Below are 10,674 nucleotides of genomic sequence, written 5' to 3'. Positions count from 1 at the left end.
CACATCATTATAATGCACATCAATCTCTGACTTTTGTCTTCTGGGTTTCTGGGGTTTTTCCTGTTGTTATTCTGTCTCTCACAGCTACAATAAACCCACCATTAAAATTATGGACTGGACATTTCTTCGCCAGAGGGCCTCCTTATTTATTTCTTATGAACTGTTTTCTTTATGAATAATAATTAAGATTTTTCTAATTATACCTTAAATATCCACAAAGTCTCCTGCAGACATTAATCGAAACAACTCCAGGTATGTATTTTGGGGCACTGTTTTGTGAAGTATTCTCTGCATTTTCCCCATGGTTTGTGAAACTCTTGTCTAGGGTGATCTCTAATTGCCTCTGTTAATCTAGCCAGTTCAATATACTCTAACATTTTATCTTGCCATTCTTTTTTGTTGGCCATTTCTTTTTTCCAGTTTTGGGCAATTAGGATCCTTGCCACTCCTGTGGCATAGAGGAATATTTTCTGATCTTCTCTTGCTTTACCTGTGTCCGTTATCCCTAGTAGAAAAGCTTCTGCATTTTTCATAAAGTTATACTTTTAACATTTTGTAAGCTTGTCATACACTGTGTTCCAAAAGCTTTTGAATTTTTCACAGTCCACCAAACATGTATAAGTGTCCCCTTTGTTTTACCACACCTCCAGTACAGATTTGTTTTTGTCTTATACATTTTAGCTATTTTGGTAGGTGTTAAGTACTCCCCCGCTCAGCGCTTGAGGGCCCCAGTCCTGCGACTCACCGCCTGGCCGGGGTGGGGCCTGAGGGGCGTCTATAAAGGACTGGTGCTCCCGCTGCTGCTGGAGGGCTCCGTTTTGTTTTGTTTTTTCCTGTTTAAATTCCTGTTGTTGTTTTTTACTTATGTCATTTTAAACTGTATTAATGCTGTTTTCTTAGTTTTAGATTTTGATCTATGTGGAAATTGTTTTCCATTTGGTTGTGTATTTTTTGATGTGGTTTATGTATTGGTTGTGACTTTTGTAATTGTGTTAATGCTGTATTGTTTTAATATTTGATTGGGAGCTGCCCAGAGTGGCTGGGGGGACTTGGCCAGATGGGCAGGGTACAAATAAATTATTATTATTATCTTGATTAGGTATCCCCTCAATACTTCACAGGCTGTATATTTCCAGTTCTTTCTCCATAGTTCTTCCCATGCTGTCAAGTTAATGGTTTTCCCAATATCTAAATAAAAAAATTCCTTCAGTAGCACCTTAAAGACCAACTAAGTTTTTATATTGGTATGAGCTTTCGTGTGCATGCACACTTCTTCAGATACAGTGAAATGGAAGTTTCCAGGCACTATGTTTCCATTTCACTGTATCTGAAGAAGTGTGCATGCACACGAAAGCTCATACCAATATAAAAACTTAGTTGGTCTTTAAGGTGCTACTGAAGGAATTTTTTTATTTTACTTCGATCCAGACCAACACGGCTACCTACCTGTAACCAATATCTAAAGCCCACTTGTCACAGTGGCCGGAGTGGGCTACTTCAGAGTAACGACGCTACGCAGCTCTGCATTTTATTCTTTTATTGGTGCTGCGTATTTACAGTGCTGAAGTCATTGCTATTTACACGGAGTGGTGTGGTCAGTCGGTTTCAGAACCTCCGAATGGCTTTTGGCGCGTCTTTCTCCAACACAAAAGCTTTGGCAGACCCATCCTCTTTCCCCTCCTCTTTCTGCGTAATTCCGGAGTTGGGGGGATGGGTCTCCCCCCCTTATTCGCCCCTTCCTGTCCCACCTGGGACCCTGGCTCCTCTACCTTGCCTGAGCCTCGGACACGACTTCCTGCTTCCCCACTGGCATCGGAACTCTCTCTGCTTTCCCCTGTGCTCGGGGATGGGCTTGAACTCAGGAGGGGAGGGACTTCGCGATATCCCCTGTCCCTCACATCCACCCCCCTCCCAAGCTCTCCTTCACCCCTCCCCAGGTCCCCCCCAGGTGTCGGTGACGACTGGAAGCCTAAGAACTCAGTGCTTTCCGAGCCCGTTGGTGTGAACACCTCCCCCCAGTCCTGCGAGCCCCCCCCTTCCGCCTGGGAGGACGGGAATCCCAAAAAGTCCGTGGCGTCAGAGCTGGTAGGGGTAAAAATGTTCTGCCAATCTGCTCCTTCCTCTGACTGGGTGGATCTCGGTGACACCCATACCTCATCCTCTGGTTCCTCAAACTCCGCTTCCCAGCGCCATGGTGAACTGCTCTCCCGTGCTTCCTCCCCCTCCCCCTCCCTTTCCATGTGCCAGGGCTTCGGTCTATGGGGAAAGAGGGCGTGAAATTCTTCTACCAGGAATTCCTCCTGTATCTGAGTGGCTGGGACCCATTCATTCTGGGACGGTGGAGCATCCTCCCATGCCATGAGGTACTCCAGGCCCCCCACCCCCCACCTTGAGTCCAGGATGGCCGTGGCCTCATTGAGTTGCTCCCTTCCTTCCCTCTCCCCCCCTCCCTCAGGGGTTTGTTCGCTGCCTTGGAGCCTGCTGCTTTCCCTGTACGGCGACAGCAGCGATCTATGAAACACTGGGTGCACCCTCATGTCCTCTGGCAGTGCCAGCCTGTATGCCACCGGGTTGACCTGTTGCGTGACCGTGAAGGGGCCCAACCTTCTGGGCGCCAGCTTTTTGCACCTCCCTCTGATGGGAAGGCCCTCCGAGGACAACCAAACTTTGTCCCCCACCCTAATGACCTCCCCCGGTCGCCTGTGGCGATCTGCCCCCTTCTTGTACGCTTCCTTGGCTCTCTCCAAGTGTTCTCTGAGCTGCTGGTGCACCGTCTCCAGTTCCTCTGCCCAATCCTCAGCCTGTGGGCCCTCCTCCTCCTCCTCCCCCTCCCTCTCTGGGAAAGATCTGAGGTCGCGCCCGTAATTGGCCTTAAAGGGCGACACCCCTGTGGAGACGTGCACCGCATTGTTGTAGGCAAATTCTGCCAGTGGCAGGCGATCCACCCAGTCCGTTTGCCGCTGGCTGACGTAGCATCTCAGGTACTGCTGCAGAATGGCGTTGACCCTCTCCGCCTGTCCATTGGTCTGCGGGTGTCTAGCCGTCGACAAGCTGACCTCCACCTGCAGGAGGTTCATGAGCCGCCGCCAGAACCTGGAAACAAATTGGCGGCCACGATCCGAAATAACCCTTAAAGGTAATCCATGCAGTCTGAATACGTGATCCACAAACAGTTTGGCTGTCTCTTCTGCAGAGACCGCCCTGGCACACGGTATAAAGTGGCACATTTTGGACATGAGGTCCACCACCACCAACACTGCGGTCTTGCCCCTGGAAGAAGGCAGATCTGTGATGAAGTCCATGGACACCACTTCCCACGGCCTGTGTGGCGTGGCTAAGGGCTCCAGCAATCCCGGTGGCGCTGCTCTGACCACCTTTGCCCGCTGGCAGGTGTCACAGCCCCGTACATAGTCTCGAACATCTTCCCGCACCCCTGGCCACCAGAAGTGTCTCATGACTAGGTGAGCGGTTTTGTCCCTCCCAAAATGACCCGCCGTTGGGTTGTCGTGCATCTGCTTGAGGACCGTACGTCTAAGCTGGGTGGTGGGCAGGTACAGTGCACCCTTGTAGAAAAGCAGCCCCCTGCGTTCTGCAAAGTCTTTTGCGTGCTCCCCCCCTCTCAGTTCTCTGAAGATGCGGTTGGCAAATTCATCCGCTGCCGTCAGTGCTGTGAGTTCTGCCTCGCTCACCACTGCTGCTCCGCAGGACCATGCTGACGGGGGGAAAATGTGCCTGGGTGCTGGTGGCGCCTCCTCCTCCATGTACTCTGGCTTGCGGGAGAGGGCATCCGCCCTGACATTCTGCTCTCCCGGGATGTAGTGTATGGAGAAGTTGAAGTTCGAGAAGAACTCTGCCCACCGTATCTGCCGCTGGTTGAGCACCCTGGCAGTTCTCCAGAACTCCAGGTTCTTGTGGTCAGTGCACACCTGGATGGGGTGCTTGGCGCCCACCAGGAAGTGTCTCCAGTGCTGGAACGCAGCGTGGATCGCAAGAAGTTCCCGATCAAACACCGTGTAGTTTCGCTCTGGCTGGGTCAACTTCCTGGAGAAGAAGGCACAGGGTCTCCACTCTCTGTTGGCGTCCAGTTGCAACAGAATGGCGCCCACAGCTTTATCAGAAGCATCTGTCTCCACGCGTAGGGGCGCGTCCTGAACCACGTGGAACAGGTTCTGGTCTGAGGCGAACACCCTCTTGAGGCTTTCGAACGCTGCTTGCGCCTCTGGTGTCCACCTGAACTTCTGCTTGCCTCTCAGGCAGTCAGTGATGGGAGCCGTAACGCGAGAGAAGTTCTTGATGAACTTCCTGTAGAAGTTGGCGAAGCCTAGTAGGCGTTGGGCATCTTTGTGCGTCCTGGGGCTGTGCCAGTCCAGGATGGCCTGCACCTTGTCCTTGTCCATCGCCAGCCCCTTGTCTGACAGCTTGTAGCCCAGGAAGTCCACCTCCTTGGTGTGAAACTTGCACTTCTCCAGCTTCACATACAGGTGGTTCTCCTTCAGGCGCTGCAACACCTCCCTGACATCTTTCACATGCTGCACTGGGTCATCGGAATAGATAAGGATGTCATCCAGGAAGACCAAGCATTTCCTGAAGAGGAGGGACCCCAGGACGTGGTGCATGAAGGCCTGGAAGCATGCTGAGCCCCCTTGCAACCCGAAGGGCATCACCAGATATTCAAAAGAGCCCAGAGGCGTGAACATCGTGGTTTTCCATTCATTGCCTTCCCGGATCCTGATCAAGTTGTACGCCCCCCTCAGGTCTAGCTTGGTGAAAATCTTGCCCCTGCGTGCCGCTGTCAGGAGATCATCCACTCTGGGCATGGGGAAAGCCACTGGCTCTGTCACTGAATTCAGCCGTCTAAAATCCACCACAAGACGGCGCTGTTGCGTGTCTTTCTTGTCCACCCAGAAGACCGGGCTGCCCCCTGCTGCCTTGCTTTCTCTGATGAACCCCCGCTTGAGGTTCTTGTCGATGAAAGCGCGCAGATCCTCCAGTTCCTGGTCTGACATGGCGTACAGCTTGGCTGGGGGTATAGTTGCCCCTGGCACCAGGTTGATCTGGCAGTCAAAAGGCCTGTGTGGGGGTAGGTGGTCGGACTCCGCTTCGCTGAAGACCTCCTGCAGGTCCCAGTACGGCTTGGGTATCGCCTCACCCCCTTTGATGTGCATGGTGGCCACCGTGGCTATCGGAGGCCCCTCCCCTGGTTGGTGCTGCATGCAATGTTCCAGGCAAAAGTCCGATCCAAAAGTGATGCATCTCTGGTGCCAACTGATGGAGGGGTCGTGGCGCGCCAGCCAGCTCATGCCCAAGACGATGGGGGGGTCTGAGATGGTGGTGACGTTGAATGCCAGTGTCTCTGAGTGCCTTCCCACCGTCATTCTCATGGGGGGGGGGGTTTGATGGGTGATGGCCCCTCCCAGCAACTCTCTGCCGTCAATGGTTGCCACGTGCAGAGGAAAATCCAGCTGCAGAAGCTGGATCTGGTGCTGTTCTGCAAAGTTCCTCGAGAAGAAGTTCGCTGACGCCCCACTGTCAATTAGGGCGAGGACCGTCAGGGGATAGCCATTTGGGAGCGTGAGCGTCACTTCTAGAACCACTCCTGCTCTGGTAGGGGTGGGCTGGCTCTGCTCCTCTCTGTGCGGGTGGGTGGGCTGGGGCTGTTGTCTGCTGACTGTGCCTGGCTGCTGCCCCTTGTCTCCTGCAGCCAGGCTTTCCCGTTTCCCTGCTGTGCTGCGTCAGTGGGGGAGGGCACAACCGTTCCCGCCTTTCCTTGCCACTCCCTGCGATGTGGGCAGTCTCTGACGAGATGCTGGGGGGAGTTGCAGAGAAAGCAATTCCCACCCCTTCCCTCCTTGCGTCTTGGCGCCGCTGGGGTTTGAAAAGCCCCCGCGCGCGCGCTATCAATCTGCATGGGTTCCTGGTCCTGGCTGGCCCCAGGCGTGGCTTGAAAGGGTTGTTGGGGGAGTGGCTTCTCCTGCGACCGTGGGAACCAAGCCCGCTTTGCGCGCGTTGCTTGCTTGTCGCTCCACCGGGATTCCTGTCTCACCCCCACCGCCAGAGCCGCTTTGCTCAGCTGATCCATATTACTGGGCTTTGGACCTCTCGAAAGCTCATCCTTCACCTCCTCATGCAACCCCAAGTAGAACGCCGCTTGCATTGGGGGTGACTCTAGTTCCCACCCCAATCTGTGCACCAGCATGGTGAATTTCGCCCAATACGCGCGAACTGTCATATTTCCTTGGCGTAAATTATGAAGTTCCTCCTTAGTCTGGTCCATATGACTATCGGACGAATACATCGTTTTCAAACCTTCTAGAAATAGTTTGACATTCTTCATGCAAGGATTCTTTGTTGCGATTAACGGTCTTAGCCACTCCCTGGCTGCCCCGGTAAGGTGCTCCACAATAAACGCTACCCTGTGCTCATCATCAGGGAACTCATCGTGGTGCAGCTCAAGAGCATACACAATCTCAGTCTCAAAGCCCTGATATTCCCTCGGGTCTCCATTGAACTTGCTTACTAGGGTCCCGGCTCTCCTTCCTGGCAGCACTTGGACTTGGGGTGCCCCTCCCGCCTTGTTTTTCTCTGCATCCAGCTTGTTTTGGAGGTCTACCGCCACCGCCCTTAATTCCTGCTCTCTTTCCTGTAGCGCTCTCACCTGTTCCGCAAGTTGTAGCCGGTCGTCCTGGACCTTCTTAGTCTCTTCTTTAGCTGCCTTCAATTCCCCCTGCGCCTGCAGCGACAGCTGCTGCAGTTCTTGCTGGGCTTGCTCCGCGATCTGCCGCCATCTCTCCGCCTCTGACACGCTCATCCCTGCAACTCCAAAGTAGCCCAAAAAAGGATTCGGAGGTTGCTGTCACAGTGGCCGGAGTGGGCTACTTCAGAGTAACGACGCTACGCAGCTCTGCATTTTATTCTTTTATTGGTGCTGCGTATTTACAGTGCTGAAGTCATTGCTATTTACACGGAGTGGTGTGGTCAGTCGGTTTCAGAACCTCCGAATGGCTTTTGGCGCGTCTTTCTCCAACACAAAAGCTTTGGCAGACCCATCCTCTTTCCCCTCCTCTTTCTGCGTAATTCCGGAGTTGGGGGGATGGGTCTCCCCCCCTTATTCGCCCCTTCCTGTCCCACCTGGGACCCTGGCTCCTCTACCTTGCCTGAGCCTCGGACACGACTTCCTGCTTCCCCACTGGCATCGGAACTCTCTCTGCTTTCCCCTGTGCTCGGGGATGGGCTTGAACTCAGGAGGGGAGGGACTTCGCGATATCCCCTGTCCCTCACACCACTTGATCATTACTTTCCTTGACCTGTTCGTCTTTGACCTCCCACTCCAATAATGTATCATACATTTTTTTATATTACCTTGGTTTGGTTTTGTAATAACACTTTTTCTAATAATGAAGGTTTGTTTGAGAAACCTTTTTTTCTTATTTGTCCTGAACACTTCATGCAATTGATGGTATTGGATCCAACCCATAAGGTGTTGTTTAATTTCCTCATAATCTTTGATTACCAATTTATTGTCTTTTCCCCTAATCAGATCTTTATATGTGGCCCATTCTAATTCCATATTTTCTTTTTTATTGTAATTGCTTCTAGAGGTGATGCTACCATGGTGTTTTCGAATCTAGGTTATATTTTGTCCATATTTTATATAATGATTTCCTTATGACATGATTCGTAAATCCCCTGTGCACTTTCCCTGCTAAATACGCATGCCAACCATGTTGTTTAGTCGTTTAGTCGTGTCTGACTCTTTGTGACCCCATGGACCAGAGTATGCCAGGAACTCCTGTCTTCCACTGCCTCCCACAGTTTGGTCAGACTCATGTTATTAAACCCTTCTATATCTAACAAATCACCATCTTTTAATACAAGCCACTATTTTAGCCAATTTAAACAGATAGCATCGTAATATAAATTTAGGTCAGATAGCGCCAGTCCACCTCTATGTTTTTAAATGTTATTAAACCCTTCTAGATCTAACAAATATCCACCACGTCCACTTGCCACCGTTCCACCAAAAGCAAAGCAGAGCACATTGTGCAGACCACCAAGGACACCCTCCGCTGCATGACACCATGGGACTTCGAGTACTGCCTCACCACATTCCTTCTAGCGCAGCCCAGCAACCCCAGCACAACGACCGGCCAGAGCCCAGCAGAACAACTCATGGGCCGGTGCCTCACAACAAGACTGGACCACCTTAACCCAGCAGAGCTCAGGATGAGGCAGTGGGGGAGAAGCATGGACCCCCAAACCCAGTGTACACAAAGAATTTCAGGGCATGGGTAACTGCCACAGTCACCAGGGCGACTTGCCCCATATATTACGAGGTGCTAACAGAGGGGGGCCATGCTGACGCCGCCACTGCGATGCGCTACAGTGATGGTTCCAGGAGGAGGGCCGGACAGAGAGGTCCCAAGGGGACAGTTGGGTGGTGAGGCCCATAGAGCAGGAGGAGTGGACAGGGGAAGCAGAACCAGTATGCACAGAGATAACCACCGAGGCTGAGTGGCCACAGGAACCAGAGTTGCGACTGAGTGGGCCGGCTGCACCAGACCAAATGGCCCTGTCGCATCCAGTAGCCCTGGAACATGAGTCAAAACCAGAACTCCTGACCGAGAAACACTCCAGGCAGCAACGCCTACGTAGGCGGCCAGCGTACATCGAGGACTATGAATGCAAACCTCCCAGCCACAACTGGAACTTATAGGGGAGGGGCAATATGTACTGGGCTTGGATCTAGGAACAATATGCAGGTAGGATCCAGAAGGCGTGTAGGAGCAGCCCAATCAGCCTCTTGGGCGGGGACTTGAATCAGCCAATCACGCAGGACCCATTGTATAAATAATGTATATACATAGCTGCCAAGTATCCCGTATCCGCCGGGAAAACTCCTTTTTTCTTACTGTTTCCCGGCGGTCTCCCGTTTAGCGGAAAATCCCGGTATTGTCCCTTAAATCGGGACACTTGGCAGCTATGAATGGAGGAGAATTACCCGGCCATTTTTCTGGTGCCGCTTGCCCTTCTATGGGCACCAGAAAATGGCGGCGCCGGCGCCGGAAGTCACTTCCGGCGCATGACCGGAAGTTGCGTGACGCGACTTCCGGTGGCGCTTTGCCCTTCTATGGGCATCAGAAAATGTCGGCGTCGGAAGTCGCTTTTACGTGTTTCCGGTCATGCGCGGAAGCGACTTCCGGCGCTGGCGCCGCCATTTTCTGGTGCCCATAGAAGGGCGAAGCGCCACCGGAAGTTGCGTCACGCAACTTCCGGTTATGCGCGCGCTGCTGATCCCGGATCTTTACGATCCGGACTTGGCAGCTATGTATATATAGCCAGAGGGTTTTTTGGGGGGGGATTCATTCACTGTATACTATGAGCTGAAATAAAGAGCATGAAATCAATACTCTACTCTGAGTATATTTTGGTTTTGGGGGGTGAGCTCAAGCAGTGGGGAGATTGCAAGGCCTGCTGGGGCAGTTGGTTGCTGTGACGGACAACAAAGCCAGAGCAGAGTCTGGGTGCAGTGCCTCACAATTCCACCAGAGGGCTGGGGCCTCTCTCTGATTGGCTACCGCAGAAGAGAGGGGTGGAGCCCGCAATTTGGAGGGAGAATAAAGGAAGCCGTTTCTGAGGGAATTTTTAGAAAGGGCTGGATTTTGAGATGGGGGGAAAGGGAAAGTTGGGAGAAGATGGGGATGAGGAGAGGGAGGGAGGGAGAAGGGGCTCTGATCTTCTGTGAGGAGAATATCGATGGATCCAGAGGAAGGAGCCTCACAGCTTGGAAGGGGAGACCATGCTGAGGGTCTGGAGAGAGTATTCAGGCGGGAGTGAAGCTGGAGGGAGAAGCTGTGGGAAGACGCTCTTCTCCTTCTCTTTCTGGGGTCTCCTTCCAGTCAGGAGGGAGAGATCTTCTAGGAAAAGGAGATTCCCCAGTCCGTGGCAAAGGCTGAGAGGATCCCCTGGGTCTGGCATAGAAAGGAAAATCCCTCAGAGAGAGGGGGGGAAGCGAGGAAAAGTGGCCCCTCAGGGCTCACGGAGCAAAGTATGAAGACCTGAAGGAAGCTGGAAAGAAGGGAAGGAGAGAGAAGCAGCAGAAAGAAAGAGAGTCCAGCCTTTGAGTATTTATTCTGGATTATACCTGAAGTGTCACAACACCTGATTTGGAGAGGAGCTGTGCCTGTAGAACCGGGTTCAATCCTAAACCCTAGACTCCCCCCCCCCCCCCGTGAAGAAGGACCTTTTGGGGCTCCCAGGAAGGAGTCTGTGGGGAGGGAAGGAAGGTCGGCTGTCTCTTGGGGAGGGAGAGAGAGGCAGCTTGGGCCCCCAAAGAGCCCCACAAATGGGGCCTGAGGAAGACGAACTGCTCCTCCTCCTCCTCCGCCACCCAAGCTGAGCAGGGGAAGCCCTTCAAGGGACAGGCCGGCCAGAAGATGGGGCTGCAAGCTGTTCCTCCGGTTTCTGGCCCAGGGAGGGAGGGAGGGAGATGCTCAGAGCCAAGCCAAGAGGCGGAGCCAAGCTGGCCCTCGACAGCCATCAAAAATAAAAACAATGAATAGCAATCTGAGGTCCTGCTGCCCTGTGCTAGGTGGACTCGGCTTTGCAAGGGTTAAAGGGAAGCGAGCTGCCTTCCTAGAGATGACAGGAAACAACGGGGGGCAGGTGCTCCAGAGC

The 10,674-nt window shown here is 52.9% G+C and overlaps 2 protein-coding genes across 2 annotated transcripts in view; one reads left to right on the top strand and one right to left on the bottom strand.

Annotated features, from left to right (window-relative positions):
- Nucleotides 1-10,674, top strand: part of LOC132592062 (uncharacterized) — a 295,543-nt gene that overhangs the window by 95,505 nt on the left and 189,364 nt on the right.
- The window catches only part of LOC148686099 (uncharacterized), a 580,325-nt gene that overhangs the window by 539,103 nt on the left and 30,548 nt on the right, over nt 1-10,674 (bottom strand). The window lies entirely within an intron of this gene.

The sequence above is a fragment of the Zootoca vivipara genome, chromosome 4, assembly GCF_965207765.1.
Source record: "Zootoca vivipara chromosome 4, rZooViv2.hap1.1, whole genome shotgun sequence".
NCBI lineage: Eukaryota > Metazoa > Chordata > Lepidosauria > Squamata > Lacertidae > Zootoca > Zootoca vivipara.
This window is presented reverse-complemented; position numbering and strand designations above follow the sequence as displayed.